This window comes from Empidonax traillii, unplaced genomic scaffold (genome assembly GCF_003031625.1).
Source record: "Empidonax traillii isolate 1590-97213 ecotype Southwest subspecies unplaced genomic scaffold, ASM303162v1 scaffold10:size5872457, whole genome shotgun sequence".
NCBI classification, from domain to species: domain Eukaryota; kingdom Metazoa; phylum Chordata; class Aves; order Passeriformes; family Tyrannidae; genus Empidonax; species Empidonax traillii.
In genome coordinates, this window is record NW_020955203.1 from 782,905 (window position 1) to 805,616 (window position 22,712).

General features: G+C 40.8%; 1 protein-coding gene across 17 annotated transcripts in view; it reads right to left on the reverse strand.

The window, feature by feature from the left end:
- The window catches only part of CELF4 (CUGBP Elav-like family member 4), a 705,933-nt gene that overhangs the window by 280,182 nt on the left and 403,039 nt on the right, over positions 1–22,712 (reverse strand). The window lies entirely within an intron of this gene.

The following is a 22,712-nucleotide window of genomic DNA, read 5'->3' on the forward strand; positions in this document are numbered from 1 at the left end:
TAAATGAAGAAGGTAGAGCTTTTCTTTTAATTTTCAGTGATTATTAGGAAACTTAGGAAAAAAATTTAATTTGGAATACATTTTTATTTTTAAAATTTTTCTAGCTTTGACTCACAACATTTTGGATGAACCTTTCCTCTGTCAAGAACTTCAATTTAGTCTTGCACATAGTATAGCCAAGCAATGCCAGGGGTGATGGTGACTTCGTGACTATTACACCTTTAAAATGTCTCTGGGCCTTGGGTTCTTGTCTATGACACAGTAATAAAGGTCTTTTTTTTTTCTTTTCTTTTCTTTTCTTTTCTTTTCTTCTTTTTTTTTTTTTTTTTTTTTTTTTTTTTTTTTTTTTTTTTTTTTTTTTTTTTTTTTTTTCCTGAATTGTCTGCTGAGATTATAACCATGCCAGGACTTCTCTTCTATCACAGTGCTTACAGTACTTAGCAGAACAGGGACACAGTCACAGTTGCTTTCTCCAGATGATACTGTAATTACCACATTAATTTGTATAACAACCTTCAATCCTCTGGCTGGGACACTCCTTCCCCTGAGCCACACTTATTCCTGTACTAAGCTGACACATCCTCTCTCCTTAGGAAGGACTCAGTTCAGTTGAGTCTGAGATGCCTTTTTAAAAAAAATAAAAAACAAAACAAAACACAGGGAGTGGAAAAGATACTATATTTTTCATTTAATGAGGAAACATTGATCTTGATGACATTAGCTTTATTTAAAAACTAAACAAAGAAACAGTGTCCACCCTCCAGGCTTATAGCACACCAGTTTGAAGATGATGACAAAATCTCCAGGGAACCAGAGCCCTGGTGGTTGCAGGGACAAATTCCCAGACTGGACTGCAGCTCCCTGGGGCCCCAGCGGAGACTAGAAAGCCCCAGGAACAGTCTCAGAAAAGCAGAGGGAAGGAAAGAACCCTACAGTTTGTCAGCTGTACAGACTCTGCTACCCTGGGGGATGACTGGAAAACTGCCTCTTTGAAAGCCACGCTTTTGTAGAACAGCAAAGTCGCTGGAGCTGGGCACAGAGTCCCCTCTCTCCTCCTCTGGTGACAGTCACTGCACGCTTAGCTCTGCTGTGGAACAGAGTAGGCGAGCTAATTAACACAATAAGTCATAAAGAGATGGTGCCAGTGGGGAAAATGGATTCGCGTGAGCTGTCTGTGTTTGTACCCCGCGCAGTCCTCTGTCATGAGACCGTAACTGTGTGATTAAGAATGACAAGTGTTAACCCCTCCTGTCCGGGGGTCTCCTGGCTCTCCTGCTGCAGTGGTCTCATCCCATTTTCTTTCTCAGAATTACAGCAATTAGTAACAGAAAAGCCTTATTAATTCCTCTATCCCACATGCTCACTCTGCTCCTTGGATGGAGAGAAATGAATCCCTACATTCAAGCAGTTCATTGTCCAGCCAATTTTTAAACGGCTTGAACAATGAGGATTTCTTCAGAAAGCTGTTTCATTGACTAATGCCTCTCTCTCAGACTGATTAGCTCCCATACATGAAAGAATAAAATTCATTTGGGGAAGAGGTGGAACCGAAACATTCCCCTTGTATTCACCAGACTGCTCCCTCAGGCGTGGGCTAACCCTGTAGCCAGCAATCATATGTGGACCACCAGTCTCTACTTTGCCTGTGGGTTATGTTTTCTGTACCCAGTCAACATTTCCAGATCTGGTATGCAACTTCTGATTAACGACAGAGACAAAACTGGAATTCACACTGTTGGAAAACAGTTATCCATTAGCTGCTTTGTTTAAAACAAAAAGAAATTGGTCTTGGGGGTGTAGAGGGTGGAAAACCTCCAGAGAATGGAAATACACAGTCCTGATGATATTCCCTCAGCATGGTTAAGCCAGGTTCAGGGTTGAGGGCTCGAAGCCCAGAGTCACACTTTCAATGGGTTTTTGTTATGGATTATAGTATCTGGGTGTGTGAGAAGAATGGAAGGAAAAAGGATTCAATCTGTTGATCCAGATCACCCAAATTTAGTGGCTCTCAGACCGTTCTTGCAGGAAATGAAGATAAAGATACTTCTTATGAACAGATGAGTCAGGGTATTATATTTCTGATTACTTTTTTCGTGGAGTGAATGTCCCTGTTTAAATTCCACAAAATGACAATAATTAAAGACACAGAAAAGCTAGGAAAACTCCATGCACTGCAACCCACTGGGAATGAATGCTGTTTTTAAGTAGTATTTGGTTTTGCATTTGTTTTACTTCTTTTTAGCTAGCAGTGCCTCATACTTAAATATCCCCTAAAGGGAAAAAAATATTAAAACCTACAGAAGAGCTGACATAGAGAAAGGAATTGAAAAGAGCACCTGACTAAAGTGGTTGTTATTATTCACCTTGATACACTCTCACACACACACACATAGATATTAATCCTTAAGTTCTTTACTAACAACTTCTATGACAGTTAAGAGGGTTTCATTTAAGTAATAATAGTTCATGGCATTTTATCAATAACCAGATCAAACTTTCCCAGGAGTATCCCTAGAACTCCAACAGGCACGTATGCACCTAGACATTTTTTAAAACTTTTGGGCTCACTGATATCCACAGTGACATTAACGAGATGTGTACTGGGTGTTAAGTGAGATCTTTAAATTTGTTTTCCATCCTTGCCCATGAGAAAAATTAAAAAGAATATTAAATGAAAGCCAGATCGTGTCAAGAGAGGCAAATCCTCAGCCCACACAGATGGAACTTTTTTTAGTGAGTTATAGAAATTGAACAATTTGAGGGAGGGAGAGAACTATGCATTTTACATTAAAAAATAAGGAAATAAAGATCATCACCAGGATAGATAGATCTCCAGACGCAGATTTCTGTGTCTAACTCATTGCTTACATAACCAGAACACAAAAAACTAATTAGCTGTCCAAATCAAAAAATGTTGCCCATCCCAGATTCGAAGTGCTCACTGGTTCCAGACCTTACTTGTGAGTCTCAGCAAACCCAACAAAAGCCAACCGAGTGAAAGAATTGTTTCCAAGTCCCAGCTGATTTCATCCTTAATGAAGCAAGAGACCTGGAAATGGATATAACCTTCCACTGCAAAGATAGCTGTTATAGGTCACCACGGAGGAGGAAGGAGGCTCTGGGGTTGCAAGCCAGGACTTCACCATTTGAGTTAATGAACAAACTCTTTCTGCAGGAGTACTGCCAGGACCGAAAAAAATAACTGTTAGAAGGCACGATTAATTAATAACTATTGCTCAGGCAATCTGAATAACATTTATTGGAGACTAAGATCGTACTAAAACCTGACCTGTAAAAGTCTAGTCTCAGTTACTGTGGGGATCAGTTACTTTTAGGAAATAAGCATTCCCACTAAAAAATGATGCGCTTGATCCAACATAAGAATGGGTACAGACAAGCACGGACTGAGGGAATGCTCATGGTGGCTGTGGCATTGCCCCTGGTTTCCTACCTCAGCAGTGTGTTCAAAGACTCACCGTGAGATTGGGAACTGGGAAGAGGGACTTGCATGAACTGTGTAAAGGAGCTCTACAAAATTTTCCCAAGGCCCCAGCCTTTTTCCCCTGCCTTCTGTTATTTCAGGAGCTGTGCCAGGTACTGGATGGCAAAGGGATTTTGTCTGCTGTGTGAAGACAGGTGCATTTATGGTCCCGTCCCTTTGTCACAGAACATCTCGCAGGGCTGGTGAACGTTACCCTTGTGGCATATCAAAGAACAAGGCAAGTAATATTACTGTTTTAAGTTCAGCTGAGTGCAGAGGTGATTTTCCCCTGTGTTGGTTGTGCTGCTAGATGGTAAAGGCTATAATCTGACCCTGCTTGGCTGGGACATTGCTCTGCAGTCTTTCTGCCCACAGTGTGGCTAAGCTAAAAGGAGTAATCACGAGGTTTAGGTAGCTGGAAGTAACTCTGTAAACATCTGTCCTCCTCTTGGCTTGCTTCTTCAGGAATTCAGGAAGCACCAGAGATACTTAAGACAGGGATTCCTCACCTAATTTCTACCCTGATGTTTCAAATGAGGAAAACGAGATTCTTAGGACCAAATAACCTGATTGTGAAGTTGTGGGGGAATAATGAACACAGAAAGGGACCTACCCTCAGCAGGCAAACCTCAGTTTCTCCATAAGACCACTTTGGTAACATGCCCTGCTGCCAAGTTGCCCTCTCTTGTCTGGTTCATCACTCTGCACACATCTGGCTTTAAAAGGGGTGGTCTATGTCATGAGAGAACATTGTGCAGAATCCTTGTCAGCAGAAATCGCCTCCTTGACACCTGGTGGAATTGTCTCTCCCTCAATCCCCCTGTTTCCTTTTTTCTCCTGTTTTGTTTCTGTTCACTGAGAATGGATAGAATTTCAGCTTGCTTGTTTTGTTGTTGTTGTTGTTGTTGGTGGTGGTGTTTTGTTTTGTTTTGTTTTGTTTTGTTTGTGGTGTTTTTTTTTTTGTTTTTTTTTTGTTTTTTTTTAAGTTTCATCCTATTGGTCTTCCATACATATAAGCAACTTCTATGGCAGGATAATGTATACCAAAGCCTGCTCTAACGCACCCTACAGTAAATCAAACTGACTTTTAGAAACTTCTGTGGAGTTACTGCTTAGTCACCAACATTTGAAAAGAAGAAAGCATGGTCCTATTCTTTTTCCTGCTTGTTATAAATTCTAGAAATTACAGTGATATTACCTAAGAGAGACACAGGCAGGCAGGAAGAAAGAAAGGAAGAAGGACAAAACCAAAGGAAATAAAGAAGGTAAGAAAGAAAGAAAATAAGACATTGTTCTTCCAGCAAAAAGAATATAGGAATGAAGTCTAAGGAAAAAAACCCAATACTTTGACAAATTGAAAATAAACCCAATAATTTTTCTGTAAAATTCCCACTGACTCTTAAAAAATCTAAAAAGACATAGGATCTGAACAATACATGTGCACACACAACCAACAAAGTACCTAGTTATGTGCAATCCACATACTCAAATTAGTGTGTTTTTCTTTGAAAGGAGGAATTAAACTGACTTTTCTTTTATCCAAAATGCTACAATGAGAACAAATAATGTAAGTACACATGTAAAAAAAAAATCTTGATCTACAGAAATAATGAGACAGAGCATTTTCTGGTGTTCATGAAAAGCAGTAACGCTGACACGATGTTAATTTTAAGTTGCCTTTCTTTGAAACACAGGTTTCCATATGAGTGGTACCAGCTGGGGGTATATTCCAGTTGTCATTCAATGTTGTTCTTGCAAAACCAATTTTTATGTATATGTATATGCTTTTTAATGCCATTGATTACTTGCACTTCTTATCCAAGCTCTATCAAATCTACATCAAAAATCTTTGTTAGAGGGCCTCACCTGTGGTTTGTCTGTAGTACATTGCACTGTATTCTTGGGTAGTGGCCAGAGATTTGACATCCATCCAGGAAAGCTTGGGGATTTCAGAACTGAAGTTGAAGGACCATCTCTCCTGCTGCTAGAGGTACTGCCACACATCTGGGGCTTTAGAGGTCTGCCTCAGAGTGTGTTTTCCTGCACTTTGTTCATTATTCCACATGACAAACAGAAAAGAAAAAAATCAACACTACTAATGCAAAGCGGTTTAGAAGAGGAATTGATGCAATGTGGACCATGTTAAATGAAATTAAAGTTTGTTGGCACACCTTTCTTAATCCTGAAGTCTGTCTAGACAATTTGAAGATATGATTAAACAACAGATAACATTTTCTGTTTGAATATTACTTTTTTATGCTGATGTACAGAAAAATTTCAGAAGCCTGTATTGTTTTTCTTGTTACCTGCAGGTACTCCTCACTGAAAAGCAGCCACCCCTGATGTTGTGCTACTTGTTAAACATTGTGCAGGAACTCTCTCCGGTGGCTTCAGCTGAGGAGGGAAGGGAAATGCAACAAGCAGACTGACTTTGCTGCTGTGTGAAGCATTGTTGAAATCAGCAGAAAGGAGCTAAGAAATCTGTCTGACATCCTGTTAAAACCAAGAAGCTGTTACTACAGGAGGCCTCTTGACAGGATATCAGAGTGCACACACTGAAACAAGTTGCTTCATGGGCAGCCAAATGTGTAAAACCTTCTTCCAATGTCCCTACCCCCATGAGTTCATTGATGTCTAATAAAAGATGGGCTTATGAACACTAATGAGAACTCCATGCTCTGCTTGGCTGCCCATTTTCATGAAATTTATAGGAGTAGCTTTGGGACCTCTTCCACCCCATCAGCGATAGGTTAAATTACCCAGTGGGTTCAAAGCTCAAAGGAGGAACCCCTGACAGATTGACTGATGGATGGGCCCAGGCACACACACACAAATAGCTTGACTGTGGAAGTCTGACTTCCTTCAGAAAGAAGGAACAGGGGTTTTACAGGGCCTAGCCAACAGATGGGATAACTTGTAGCCAATTGCCTGGTATTGCCTTCTGAAGAGGTTGTGTTAATATCAACTCCATGGCAAAACACCTTCTGGAGTTTGGAGATATTGCTTTAATGTCTCCCTGTGCTGACTGTCCCTGCTGAACTCGAGAAGCTATGATACCATCACTGGTGAAGGCGGTACTGCTGCAAGCATGCTGAAAGCAAAGGTCTGGAAGGGAAGGAGAGCTTTTCAGAAGCATGCCCTTCATTTTAAAGGGCAAGGCCGCAGCTTTGAGAAGCCAAACAATTTCTCTGAAGCACGATTTTTGTTTGTGCTGCAGGGGTATTTACTGTTCTAAGATTTCCTGGCATTTGGGTGTTGTAGGTAGAACAGATTTACATAAAAAGGGGAGGGGGAGGAAATCAAACCTTCAAAGGAGCTTTTAAAGGACAATATCCCAAAACACTGTCTGTTTGGGAGATTTTATTTGGTCGGAGCTGTTGCTGAGCCTTTTGTGACCAGATATTTATACGTGTTACTCTGCATGTTTGCACGGCTGCATGCAGGAGATAATATAACTGACAGGTGAGTGACAACGAATTCCTGCAGCACAGAGGATGCAGGGAGGTCAGGAATGGGGCTACATCCTCTCCAGCATTATAGCACCACCTTTTCCTTCTCTTCCTTCAATGCCAGGAGCAAGCTGTTCCCCTTTCACATGGGGAAGATGCACATAGGTGGGTGCTAAGATCCTGACAGGCTGGGCCCAGGGGGAAATCCCTTGCCAACTCCCCACCCCTCTGTTCTCCTGTGAGCTCTGATTCACTTTCTAGCACATTTACAAAAGTCAGAAGACTGATGCAAAGCTGAGGTGAAGATAAACAAATGAAGACCCAATTTAAGCAGGTACTGAACAGGATTTAGAAGACGTGACTTCAGCTGCAAGCTGTGTAGCGATGTGCTGTTCCCAAAACACATTACTCACAGTTCCTCAGTTTCTTTATCCGTACATTGAACAAGGTGAGGAGGCTGATTAGATCGGAAAGAGGCTTTGAGAGCCACTGTCAGAGATTCAGAAGGGCTAATATTATCTACATCATCTAGCAGAGCAGCATTCATTTTAAAGCCATCTTTCTACCCCTTCTGGATAAAGATGAGGTGCTTTATGCTGCTGCTACAGCAATGAGCATGGGAAGGAACTGCAGTTTCACTTCGCATCCAGTTCTGTTTTTAACTAAGATTAGGGGTGGATGTGCTCACAACTGGTATAGTATTTGAGAAATGCCTGTAGGAAGCAATGTCTAACTGTGGAAAGTTACAAGAAATGGAGGACAGAAAAAGGAAAAGAAGAAAAAACAATAACCATTTGGAAGCATATACACACAGGGATAAACCCTTCTGCAAAATTTCTACACCAGTTTCTACTACCCTCAACTTATTCTTTTTAACACCAACTTGCCAAAGTAAACGATAGTTTGCACTTTCAGTGGTTGCTTTTTTGGCTGTAATTTTTCCTATGCTCATATTTCAGCTCTAAATACATTTGCAGGAAGGGAAATGAATGTGTGCCCTTCCTGGTAGCAAATTCACTAACTGTCTCTGCACTTCATCAGGCTGTGAAAGGCAGATTTCACACTGTGAGAAACAGTCCAGGGTAAATCAGCCCATTCACTCCCTCCATTCATCTTTTGAATGTCTTTTGCATGTGTTCAGATTGTATCATGGCACAGATAATGCTGAAAGACACTTCAATATTCACTTTTAATTATTGGCTGTTTCAATGCTCAGCTTTCGGAGAGTCAACATGATAGCTGAAGAAAATTCAAGTAAGTAAACACCAAAATGATGGTGAGAGGATGCTTAAGGCTCAGGTATTCAGAATTCTAGAGGAACCCTTCCATGGTGGTGTTCATGAGTATATGCTGTTTTTAAAACTAGTCTTTGTACCCCTGGTGACTTAGAAATTTTCAGAGTAGAAAGAAAATCTTACCCCCATTCACAATCAGACTTCCCGCCCTGGTTGCAGAATGTGCTGCTGACAGTGAAAGCAGTTGCTTACATGGAGAAGATGCTGTTAAGAGACTAGTTTGTGCATTTTGCTTTCCACACTTTAATGTATGGAAAAAGAGAGTTAGACAAAGTCACGAAAGAGAGTGCACATGACAGCTTGTCAAGAAACCTTACCAAATCTGAACATTTATGACATGCTTCTGCAGGGGTAACTGAACATTTGGGTTACGGATACCCAAAACGTAATTTTTCAAGCATACCAACCAGTGAATGTGAAGATTTCCCTGGATTCCCATCTTTACTCTGAAGGTAAAACATATGTGGTCTATTGGCTCTGCTGGCTCATATGACCACAGTGAGTCCAACCAAGGGCCATGTATTTATTTATGATCTGCCTGGAGCTGGTAAAGAGCTATTTCCTGATATAAAACCAACAGAAGTGTGTCCTGCACCACGTCTTTCTCTTTTTCAAGTTGCAGGAGAGGGTAGTTTTATACAAATTTGCTTGTCCCAAGCTTCATGTGTGACAGAGAAGCCCATGGATATCCCTGAGGTGGGATCAGGGAGAGACCTGCAACCTATTCTTTGTTTTCCCTGCATTTAATGGCAGGATCTTGAAAACAGCTACTGGGAATAATTGAAACCTCAGGGTTGGATTGGCTTCAGAGCTTTCCTTGAGCACACTGCAGGCAGGAAGACAAGCTTATCAAACAAGAGTCATGTGAAGTGTAATGTTCTATCATGGCACTGCTGAAGAACAGCCCTTGTAACAGCTCTTTCCAATTTTGCTATTTGAAATAGCAGCAGAAGGTCTAGATATGCCCACTAATGTCATCCTTTCTGCTGTAGGCAGTAGAAAAGGTCTCACACAGCATACTGCCTTGCACGCTAAATTTTCAATGCACCCTGAGCTACAAGGAGGTACAGATGCAAAAAGGAAACAGTGATGTCCCAAAGGAGTCAAAAGATACGGCCAAGGTAATTCAGGCTGTTAGAGACAGAGCAGACACTCGAACAAAAAGTTCAGGTTGGACCTTTAACTTCTTGGCTGTCCTTTCCTGCTGATAACAGAAGCAAGTGACAGAAAGAGCGCAGCAACATCCACAGGCTTAATAACAATCATTACTATGCTGGGAGACCGGATGGATAATGCAGTCCCAAAGCATGGACGTGAACTAATGTCATCAGCATTGGTATAAATAGGGTGTCTGCATTTAATTAATAAATAATAGGCTGCAATGCTAATCTCCTTCTGCTAACTTTTTCTAAAGGTGCAATCTATTAATCACATGTCACTGCCAGCCTGGTCACTTCTTTTTTTAGATTCAAGACAGAAAAAAAATAGCTAGAAATAAATGGATCCCAAATACAACAGGGCAATTGAATAGCACAGCCAGCATTATGATCCACTGCTGATTTCAATCCTTAGCTACATTTTTTTTCCCTCTAAGGATGGATATAATACTTTAAAGAGAGAGTGAAGGCTCGTGATGTTGTTAAAGGTCAGCATGTTACTAATGTCTGCAAAATGGAGGATTTTTCTCCCCTGATTATTTGCCCATGGAAATTCTGTCGCTCTACAACGTCTGCTGACATGGAGTAACAACCATTTCTGTGGTCGCTGGATAAGGCAGGTGAGATATTTCTTTTGAGTTGGGGACAGCATAACTTTCTGAAAAGCACTGGACATGTCTCACCTGTTTGGCACACGGTCAGACCAGGAAGTTAGAAACTCAAGAGGAAGAAATAGTCATGTTGTTATGGAAATGTTGCAAGAAGGAAATGACAGCACTTGGACTGCATAGGAGAGGTCATGTAGGTTGCTTCCTCTGCATATGAATATTCTGCTTTTCAGGAGGGAAGAAAGGTGTTTTGAATGAGCTCCTTGGTGTCCATAGACACCTGGAATATTTCCATTTGTTCAGTTTTAGGATAATCACCCTGTTGTGCCTTTTCAAAGGTCTCTTTGGAAAAATCTGGAAAAGTTCGCCCCAGGAAAAGATTGCTCCTTGTTGTTTTATGTGTGGAAAACTGTGGAAAGCATATACATCTTGTTTTTTAATTGAAGAACGTATCCTACTCTCTCTACTTGTTACACATAATTGAAAACCAAAATGTATCCTTCCTAATTGAACTGATTTGTTAAATTATTAAAAGCCTTTTAGAAGGTTCATCTCCACAATTCCAAGCTGTTTGATGTCAAAGTTGTAAGGAAGCCTCAAAAGAGTCACTCCCTGGCTAAATTTCTTTATTCTTCAGTCAGATACAAGTCTCAGCACAGACCATATGGGTGAAATTTTACAGTCAGTTTATGCAAGAGGTTAAATGAGATCTAATGATTCCGTCCAGATCTAAACCCTATTCATTTCCTTTTAATCTAGGCAGAAAGACCAGAAGAATGGCTAGTGCTCCAGAGCTTTGGCCTTTCCTCTCAAAGTCCAAACTTCAATAAGAGAACATTAGAGGCTCTAATAAAAACCTCATTGCCTGTAATACTAAGGAAGAGTGCGGGATCACACACTGAGATTAAGGAGAGACAGGGGTAAATTCACCTCATTGCAGACATTGGAGAATTTACTTGCATTCGGATTTGATCTTCTGTTATGATACATGATTTCTGACCTCTGCTTTGATTTAGGTATCTCTGGTGCCTTTGAAGAGCTCTCTGTAAAGATACAGTTGGTGTTCAGGGATGTCTACATCCTTGCACCCTTGTTTCCACCACAGTACCCACAGGCCTTCCTCCTCTGCAGGGAGTGCTACGGTGGCAGAACAGGCTGCCTGACAGTGCTCTCTGTCCCCCAGGCATCTACTGAATCTAAGTTTCTTTTCCACTAGCAAACTTGTGCACTAAAGGCAGCTGTTTGGCCCTGGATGTGATCAAATTTGCCAACCATGTGGTGTGAGTGTGCAGGAGAATGGTCCTTGTCGAAAAGGAGGCCACACTATTATTAGCTTAAGCTCTTGTGGTTGTTATTCAGGATGCCACTTGCTTTGTCTCAGAGGATGTTTCACCAAAACAAAACACCTTTGCTGAAGGCCATCCTAGCATTTTCAGGCCCCAAGTAGATCCTAACTTCACAGCCCCTAACTTGATCTACTAGTTTCACTCCCAGCAGTGAAACCCAGCACAATGGGGTTTTTTTACCTCTGTGAAGACACTATATGACAGCTTTGGATTCAGTCTGTACATCTGGTCTTATCTTTAGAGAGTAATGTTTTGAGGAATAAAGATGGTCTCCATCAATTCTGTGTTGTACAGAGAACCTGATGTGATGGTTCATGACCAGTCTCCTAGGCACTGCCACAAGATAGATAGTAAATAATTAGATTTCTGATCTAGGTAGTGGAGAGACTGCTTTGGTTTAGTCTGATCTCTAAAGTCATTAAACTCATACTATCTTCATTCCCCCGTGCCTGTGGTTCTGGCCCACTCTTTTACACCTCTTTTTCATTAGCTATTCATAATAATAATAGTCATAGTCATTTTGGAAAAAAAAAAAAATCCAAGAAAGCAACTGACCCCATGTACCTTACGCTGTGGTAATATAATTCTGAGTTAATTGCATGTCTGCTTGGAAGTGTCAATATTTTGTGGTTTATAACCAATGCATTCTGGCCATTCATCAGTGACTCAAGAGATGGATAAAATAAAGATTTTGGGGAATTAATTACCATTCTTATGGCAGTTCATGGGCAGGAAGTATTTTACTAGCTAGAAATTCCTGCATCCTAGGTTTGATGTTACAAGAAAGCATCTCCTCACTAAGGCCAGTCCTAACATATTTACGTTGTTTTTCTCTTATTTTTAACACATTTCTAATTCCCGTTCAGTGGGCAATCTCAGCTTATGGTATGAAAGAAACCTGCCCTGGTATGGAACATGTCCTCTTCAGCTTCCACAAGCAGCCATAGGCAGCTTCTCTTATGGGAACAAGTTTGAATTGATTCCACTGTAAAAGTGTAAGGAATCAGCTCCACAAAGCTGTCTCCAACTATTTGGAAGAACATCATTATTTGGGGAGATTTTCAAAGGGAATATTTAGACACCCAAGGCCCATTGACTTTATGTGAGATTTGAGCAGTGAAATACATTTGACACTTTTGAACACCTCTATTTATCTAACCAAGTTACTTCTGTGGAACTAATGATTAGAGAGCCTGAGCACCTAATAATCTTTAATGCATGTATCCTTGCAGCACCAATATTATTTTATCGAAAGAAACTGGAGTCAGAGCAAGATGTTCGGCCAATTTTACGTGTATATTCAGACAGTCAAAGATAATAATAGTCACCAGACAGAAATGGAGTGAAAATAATAGGCTGACCCTAAGTAACCTCTTCAAGGTCGAGGAGAATATCTGTAGCAAGGCAAGAATTTAAGCCTCAGTCTTCCAATCTGCAGTCTATTGCCCTGTGTAGAGCTTTCTTTTTCTCAGTGTAGAATCTGACTGCAAGACTGTCCTTAAAATTGAAAAGAAAGGAAACAGTCCCTCACTAATTGAAGCCAACTGTTTATCCTCCCTGGGGGAAAATGTTTCAGTGCAGTGCTGCCTTGAAAATTACCTCTCTACAAATGATATTACAAGGGGCCATATTCATTTTCTATCACAGATTCCAAAGCAAGCTGGTTTTAAAGATAAAAATATTTTTCTTAATTATGAAAACACATTTTAAAGACACTGATGTTGCACACTACTTTTAATTTGAAGCTTTTGGGTTTTTTTGAGTTCACTTTCTGCTGTGAGAATGGGAGTGGTAGTAAACTGAAATACAAAAATGAAAATGGAAATCGACTTTAAAGAGGAATTAAAATTGATCAGATTATCTCTATTGCTCAGGCTGATTGGGATGCAACTCCTTCTATTCTTCCCCTGATATTATGAAGCAAACACATGAAAGATGCCTTCTCTGCTTAGGACAAAACCCCAACTTATTCTACAATTCATAGTTTTTATATAGCAATTTTTATTCATAGATCTTACCTAGAGTTTCAAAATATCAAGTCTCATCATTCATATGATACAGATAGAAAACTGTGGCATGAAAGGTGAAAGCTGTGATTCGTCTTACCTCTCTTTAGGTGTCTAAAAGTGAGATATCTAAATCTGAATTAATTGCCACAGGTTCATTCCCGATTCAGTGAACACAGAGAGAAGGGTCTTTGAAGTGCCATTTATCCCATTTGTCTTAGGATGGGGTGAATCACAGTTTGAAGCACCTGTCTCCCTCCACTGTCCACAAGAGGAGACTAGATGACTAACTTAGACAGTATGCTCAGCATTTAGGTGCTAAAGCTAGGAAAAGTGAATCCTGACTGAAAAAATGTTTTAAGAACTGTGCCACAGTAGCCCTATTCAACATTTTTTCTGTCCCCAAGTCTAAGGCACCCAAGAAGCCCAGATTCTGAGTAAAAGAACTAGATTCAATTTACTCAGAGAGCTACATCGTTCACAGAGATTTTCTGCCTCCTAAACTGGTTTCATGTACATACTGTAATATATAGAGAGAGGTTGGAAAGTGCTGTGTATGCCACGAAGAAAAGTTTTCTTGACCTCCAGCATTTCCAGAGCCTTGAAACTTCTTGAAAGCTGTGATAGTATAATCTGGGATCTCAGCAGGCAAGAGGCAAAACCCTTCTCACGGAAATTCCCACTCAGAGAGGAGAGTTCACTCTGCATCAAAACTGCAGAGTTGAGTTGCGTGCCAGCAGCTCAGGGTACTGCCTATAATCCGGACATTTCCTAGCTCCTATTTTCCAGAAAGACTCTGGTTAACTCTAGAGTCAAACGTATTTGCAAGCCTGCAATAAACAAGTGACAGCTGAGAAGAAGCAGGCACACATCTTTATGTGCTGAACACTGGACTCAGCTTATACCCTGCACAGCAGTGTAACCACATGAACTGTACCAGGTCTGGAAACAACAACCTTCTGTATCCAGATTCAGGTTTTCAAAGGTGTTAAGGTACTTGATTGACATTGATTACAGTTGGGGTTAGATGAGCAAACATATACACATTAATTACATGTGCATGTCAGATGCATGCAACTCTAAGTTCCCAGAAAGAACTAAAATTCAGACCTAGAGCAACGACGGCAGGCAGGAAAATGACTCTGGGTACCTGCCTAATTTTTTTTGTTGTTAACTATAAAACACGCCTGTTTTTAAAATAAAGAAAAAGAACTCATGAAACAGGAGTAAGGACAGCACCAAGCCCTCATATCTGACGGGCTGGTGACTGTGTAGGGGATGTTAGTGCAGCCCTCAAGAGCTGGGCTTAGACTCTGAGCACACAGGGAAGAAGCTTGGAAAATCACAACAAGCAAATGAAATCTCTAAGGTGTGAGCATCAATCACCCATACTGTATTCAACATCAGGCATAAAAACGGCCTATATGTTTATTTTCCCCAAAATTCTTCTTTGAAAGAACAGTGAGACACGTCTTAAGTTTTTTAAAGAAATGTCTGTGTAACCATAACTGCAAGTTCATCAATGGAAAAAAATACATAATAAATGGCTTGTTATTTCGGCTCTTTTTTTGAGACAGGTCATTAGAAACTTCATTTGTCTACACAGATTGCACTTATTCAGCGATATTCTAATAAAATGCACATTGCTTTCAATAAAGGGAATGCATTTGCTATTGATGTACTATAAACTACTACACAGAGAGGTGTTATTATATTCCTGTGTAATAACAAGCCAATTACAGTGATCAGCAAAACCTTTACAATAAAGTCAATGCACGAGGAGTGATTATCATAATGCATTCTAACTGTTCAGTGCCATAAACGCTTTGCAATTAATTGTGGAGCGTATCTATAAATGTATTATTAATGCTGTATAAAAACCCATTGACAAGCAACCTTTACATTACAAAAAAAAAAAAAAAAAAAAGATACTGGGATTGTTATGTGTCCCTGAGTTCACCTAGGAGGTTGAGCTGTATTTACAAAGGTGGGATTTTTTTTTATAGGGTTACATTTTTTATTTCCTCCAGTCTTCTCCTCCTACCGCTTCTTCCATTTTTGGCTTGATATTGAAAAAAACTCCAACTATCACACTGCAGCATGAGGGCCCTCGATCACTTGATTTTGGCCCTATATTGATCATTCTGGGCACATCTAGAGGCTTTCACTGGTGTCTTAACCCCGTGGCACTGACAACCTGACATGCACGAATGCCAGAGGCATTAGCCACAAGAAATGAGCAAATGAAAGCATATCACAACCTAAGCAGGTAATAAAGGAAGGGAGTGAAGGAGAAAGTAATCAAAGTTACATAATTGATCAAAAGTTTTGTCTTAGCAAGAAACAGAACTGATATCAAAACCTCAAGGCAATGAGCATAAGCTCCCCAGCCTCTCCCCAGGCTCTGCTCTAGTCTCTCCTCCTGCCTTGTCAGTAAATTGTTAGGTTACAGATGCTTTATGAAAAATGTGCAATGTGATTTTGTTGTTTTTTTTTTTTTTTTTTTTCTTTTCCTTTTATTCCCTTAATACTTGATTTTAAAAGGTTGTCCTTAGGACATGTGCTAGAACACAATGTCCTGTGGATCTTTTCCAGTTCCTATTGATGGGCACACTTCCATCGATTTCAATCACGATGGAAAGGGCAGACGTGAACAAAAGTTTGATGTCCCTTATATTCTTTCAGCAGTTGAGTATGGAATGGAGCACATCAGCCTTCAGCAGAGTCATCAAATATAAAACACTACACATGAGGATCTGCTGGAGCCTTTTTTCTCCCCCAGAATTGAGTTTTACCAGGGAGTGGAAAGCATGAATGGGGTCATCCAGGGCCACTTTGAATTAACTGACGCATTTGCATGCTGGTACATTCTGTCTGCTTGAAAATACAGCCTTCTGAGGACAACAGGGTGTCAACTGTCAGTAGGGTCATGCAGTCCTGAAATTCCACAATAAACTAAGAGATTTTCATTTCCCATTGATGTAATCAGTCTCACAAGCAGCTACAGCTAGAAAGAGAAGATTTCCATGAGAAGTAAAATGCTCTTTCTAGATGAAGTTTATCTTAGGTCTAAAGGAAAAACACCACAGATTTTAACAGACGTTCAGACCTGAAATAAAATTCAATGGACATGTTCCCTTTGAACTCAACAGCCTTAGACATTGCTGTAGAAAGATGCTTAACACAAAACAGGGTCCAAAGCTTGGCTTTGCCTTCACCTGAATTGGCAGAAAGCAAGAATGGTAAATTCTAAATGACTTTCTTGTACCTGCCGTCGACTTTCCTATTCCATGGAAAGAACACCAGGACACACAGGCCAGAAGGGTCCAGACTGATGCTCAAGACTTTGGGATGCCTTAAGTGGCTGTTGTGGTCCTGGGCCCAGCTCTTCCTTCATCTTTTGACTACACAGAAGGAGAGGAAAACATGCTTCAAGGCATTGACATCTCTCCCAATACTACGGCATGTCCAACAGCCATTCCTCAGGAGCACCACCCTGTCAGTGACACTGAGGTTTTCTGCTGGTTCCGACATTTTCCCAGCCTCTGAGGCAAGAAAGCTTCCTCCCAGTGTAATATCAAGATTTTTTCTTAGGTTCTTATTTTTCCTTTTTTTCCTTCCCCCCCCCCCCCTTTGACTCATGATCGCATGTCTACTTCTGGTGGATTTTTTTAACAGAATATCAGTTTATTTTTAAACAGTCATTCCTTCTCTTTACCCTCCACATAGAGATACAACAACTCATTATTGGTGGATAATGTTGGACACATGTAATTAACAGAGAAAAAATATTTAGGTTTGGGTGTGGTGGTGCCTCCTGGAAGAACAGTCAAAATCAGCTGATAACATTTGGGACAAATCTCTGGAGGAGGTGATGTATGAGGCTTAGGAGGAGGATCTCACATGGAGGTGAAAATCTCCTTTCAAACTGCAAGGAATGACAAGAAGGGAGAGAGATGCTGTTTAAACTGTTGTCCACACCAAGGGGAAAAAAATGGGAATACATGTTTTTTCCACAGGTCTTGAGTCCAGACACCACAAAATGCGAACACAGGAGCTGTTGCTGTCCAGCTAACAGTCAGCATTGCCAGTGCAATGTGGTCAGTGAAGGCTGGCATTCGTGTGTCGTGGGACCTTTGCAAGTTCCTGTCTGCGCCATTCTCTACCCGAGCTCCAGAAGATCAAGTTGCATTGTACTGCGCTCATGCTGATGTTCAAAGAGTTAATGGAGCTCTGAGAAGGGAGAACATTATCTGCTTCCCTGGATTGTTTCCCAGTGCTACCTGCTAAATGGGTGTGGAGACAACAAAAGAAAAGAAGATGAGCAGTTGAAGAAAAAGCTGTGGCAGGCCACATAGGGAGGGGAAGGTTGTATGGATTACCACCTCAAAACTGGACATTCCCTCAGCCTGGTCTCCAGGTTCTGGGGTTGGAAGCCTTTTAAAGAAGTTCACCAAAGGTAAAAGATGGGGAACTGCCGGCAAAATTTCTTCCACAGAGGTTGATGTTAGAGGCAACATGTGGCTCAGAAATAAGGAAGAGATGAGAACTACGAAGATACAACTCTGACACATTCATTGACCCAGATTCAGGATTTCTTGGGCACCTCTATAGCCCAACCTTCAGCAGTGCAGAAGAGACGATGATGAGCTCTGTGAAGATTGCTCTCTCTTTGATTATCTTCACCTCTCTTCTTCAGACCTTTGTGGTCTGAAGGTCTAAGCAAACAAGCCTACTCTTTACAAAGGGCTTCCAAGGAAGAAGGAAATCATCCCATGTGGCATTGTTATACCAGTGTGAAGACAACAAAGCTAAAAGAAAACAGTCTTGCTTAAATGCAGAACCTAAACAGGCCTGGATCTGGCTGGTACCTGTGTAGGAAACCTCCTGAGAGGTTTTGACCATCTACACAAGCCATGGAATTCTGACCAGTTAAATGGAAAACAGTTACATGCCAAATAATTACTGGGACCTTGGGCTGTGCTTGTCACAAACTACCCTGCCACCTGCAGTAGAGAGCTAGTGAGCTAGAAAAGACCTAGATGAAATAAGAATTAGACTTGGACTTTTGTCCTAAATGCAAATAGAACTTAGAAACTGTGGAGAGGCCATTCTGGTCCCATCATTGTTACTAAGTTGAAGGCATAAAAAGAGTCAGGTCACAGTGCGTGAGCAAGGCACCACTGCTTCGCTGTTAACTGTAATTTAGTTCTTGAACATTTTGCTCTGAATCTGGAATAAACCATAACCAAACAGGTAGTTTCAGAGCCTGCAGGTCAAGTAACAGGTAGAGAAATGCAGCAAGTCTGTTGAAATAGGAAGTCCAAGCCTTCCAGCTGCCAAACAGCAGACAAGAAAAACCCACTTTGTATGCTTCCCTTAAACATGCACAGAAATAATCTGCCTGAAAGCACAAAAACAGACAGAAGCTTTAGTAGATTTCTTGCATGCTGAAAACACTGCAATACAATGCACCACAGCATCTCCTGTAAATATGTCAATACCCTCTCTGCAGGAAACTGCATCCTAAACTCTTAATCACTTTCTGCTTTTCCTTTCTATTTTCTTTAGTCCAGCAACCTTGTGTTTCTCTTCCACAAGATGCTGGAGGACCTCAAAAACCACTGCGAAGCGCCTCTTACTGAAGTGACATTAACACTGGTTCTGGGTAGCACACCATGTGCATCTTTGCATGCCTTCCTTTACAGACCTTCCTCTGTCCTTTGAGAGGAATGTGGGAGCAGTGGAGCATCTAAGCATCACTAACGGACTGCAACTAGAGCAGCAGGAGAGTCCTTTCCTTTTAAAAAATGTTACTGCCTGCGCAACGTAGTGGGACCTCAGGGCTGCATTTATCATAGGTTAACCCTGCCAGCTGCAGTGAGAGTTTTCTAGTGAGAGCTGGAGATGTTGTGGATGAAATAAGAAATGGCTACAAACTTTCGTCCCAAACCACAAAACAGACTTGAAATCTTATCTCTGAGTCTGAGAAACTTTAGGCCATGGATATCTACAGGCTATTTTTAGAGCTGAGGAAAGGAACCAAGGAACAAAAAAAAAAAAAAAAAAAAAAAAAAAAAAAAAAAAAAAAAAAAAAAAAAAAAAAAAAAAAAAAAAAAAAAAAAAAAAAAAAAAAAAAAAAAAAAAACAAACCAGCTTCACTAAGATGAAAATAATAAAATGTTCTGGGATATGTTATGTTCAAAAGTTTAATGTGGACTTAAAAATTACATTCCTAAAAACATATTGGACTAACTAATCTCCGGCAAAATGACTTCCATATAGTGAAGTTAAAATTTGACCAAAACAAAGGCCAATGCGAGTTTTTAAAGATATCCTAAATAAAGCAAGAATTACACTGTGATTTTTCAGAACAAAATAATGAATTGTTCCCTTTTTGTCATGTTCTATCAATTCCACTACTGCTAAAATCTCTATAAAATCCCAAAGGACTCCGACTTTCTGATCAAGTATTTGAGGCTTCATGAAGCATTCTGTAGAAAGAATAGCCCTATGAAACATTTTGTAGCTTGACTATACACGCATATGCACAAACAAGCTGGAACATAAATTGCAAAATTTTTCCATTAATTTAGTCTATTTCCCTAGAGAAATATATTGAGGACACATTCATTTCTAGTTCCTGTGAGATTAGGCAAATGTAAATAATGCCAGTTTTTGTTGAAAAGTTTTTCACTCTTTGTCTTGCTCCTAGTCCAATATGGAGATTAACAAAAAAAAAAAAAATAAATAAACCAAGCAAAACTAATATGGGGTGCTCAGCATTTCCATTTTGGTGGGTTGAGTGTAATTTGTGCCAAGCAACATTTTGAATTCTTCCTCAAACCTAGGTGGTCTGATACTCTAAATTCTTGCTCACATACCCCAAATGCTAAGATGCTATTTTGGTTCAATGGAGAATCAGGACACAGGAAGGGTTAAAGACCACCAAAATACGGACTCCAGAAGAACAATAGGAAAAAGCACTGAGCAGAATCTGAGTGAGGGAGAAAATAAATTTGGGACTCTCATCACCTTTCAGCTATGGGAGAACTTGCTGGAAAATTCAAAGATTCATGTTTTAGCAAAATGCAAGTATTTGCCAGTAAATAAAACACAATCGCACTTCCTCATGAATACTGCTCACGACTTTCAGTAAAAACCTCCTTGCAAACTACAGGTTCAAAGAGCACTGCATTCTTTCACTAGCACCGTGGCCTGGCACCAAAATTCACCATAATTCAGGAGATAGATGTGTATTAAGAGTATGGACTTTGGGCAGACCAAAAGACACGTGCTATGCAGAAGAACTCCTTTGTCTCCCAAGCCCCCCTCTTCCCTCATGTCCCAGTCCAATACTTGGACAGGGTATAATAAGCTACAACTTAAGTTTCTTTGTTGTTGAAGCTGACCTTTATCTTGCAGCCCTAATGAAGTCTTTTGATGTGCTCCTAAGATACATGGCCTCCTTTTTAGCATTCTGTTTGCCGCGCCTGCTTTAACCGGTGGGCTCTTGAAGAACGTAAGTTTTCGTACAATGCCTCCCTTGGGTGCCAATTGTTCTTTTCTCCCTTAGTTGCCCTTGAGTCATGCCGTCCTGAAACATCACCAGCCCAGAAGCAGCTTGTCAGTGGGGAATTAGGACAACGTGTCTTTCACATCAATGATGAACCCACCCGCTTGGCCTCTGCATTGTGATCACCACCGATAGAAGCAATATGGGAGCAGACTGGATGGGAAGAGATGAGGTTTGTGCAAGATGGGGAGATAATTAGCTAAAACACAATGGGGAGGGAAACACTGGTGTGACAGATAATGTGGAATCAAACTGCCACCGGAGCCCTTTGCAGTTCAAGCCACCGCTCCTGAAAGCAGCTGCTCTCAGCAAAGGAGCCTGAAAACCCTTCCCAGAAAGCCAGGCATGTGTTCTCTATTACTGATTTGCATTTAAAAAAAAAAAAAAAAAAAAAAAAAAGAGAGAAAAAGAGTGATTGGGAGCTACATACCCTGTAGGCGCACTAAGCAAATTGGCCAGCCTAATTATTATTTTTTGGTATGTCTAATTAAATAGACAAAAGGCCCTCCCTTAACTCTCGCTGTCGGCACGAGCTCCACTGGAATGTGCATAATGTCCCCTCATTTGCCCAGGCAGCTGAGCCTTTCCCTTTTCCCCCAGGAGACTGGCGTTGACAACTGCCCATGGCTTACCCAGTCCTGCTCAGACACAGAGCCAGATCGTGAGACAGGGAGGGAAAAGGGGGAAATTGACCTGGTTCTGCTAAAAACTACCGGACAGTGCTGTACAATGTGACATGCCTTTGTTGCAGAGATGTGCTGCAGCCCTTCATAGCAGAACTTGCCATCGCAGATCCCATCAGATACTTCCTGCCCAGTGCTGGCCAAATTCCCTCAAATTTTCTTTAAGGGGTGCTCTGAAACTGCAATATTTATCCCTCAGACCTCTGACGTTTTCCCAGCACTCAGTTTCTCTCCTGCTCTGCAATTACATGGCACCGCAGCCCTTCCTTTCAGAGCCTTTCTTGACTTGCCAGTTTCACCACTCCATAACACCAGTCCTTTAACTACAAGCTAGCTGCATACAGTCTCCCAATGACTTGAGTCACTGGAGAGTTTCAGCCTCACACTGACACAGCCAAAGCCTCTGGAATCCACAGCTTTCAAATGGGAAGAGAACATGGTGTGCTCTCTCTTTGAGGCATTTTACTCCTTTTAAGTAGTTGTTGCTGGAGATTTCCACTAATGCCAGCACAAAGATAGTCATCTCACAAATGAGGAAGAGTTTACATTTATGGTGGAAATTGAAAAGTTTTCAGACATCGAAGAGCCATATCATTACTAAATGACAAACCCTACTCCCACACTTATCTGATACAGAAGCTCTAGAGGTTTTTACTGCATAGATGAGGAAAAGCCTCTCTATTTTTTCCCCTAAGAGATAGGGATAGAGAGGAAGGAAACATGTCATTATATATATATGCATGTATATATATAAATGTACAGATATAAGGAAAAAAAAAAAGCAGATGGTAATTTATCCAGCATAACAGACCATCTCACACTTCCTTAGTGAGCCCTGTGTTTGATCTGACAAACAGGGTCCTATTAGAAGAGTACAGTGAAGTATCACCACATCAGTTCAAGTTGAAAACCTTTTACAGGAAACACCTTATCACTGGTGATCTATTGAACAGTCACTTAGCAAAGCCTTCCAAATCCACTGTGCAGGATGGAAAAGCAAAAGACCAGCTCCTGATTTCAGCTGCACCTGTGCAAATCCTGAATAACTCCCCGGGTCTAAGAGGAGTCTTCAGTTTCCACAACAGGTTTATCCAGATAAGCTGATACAGGT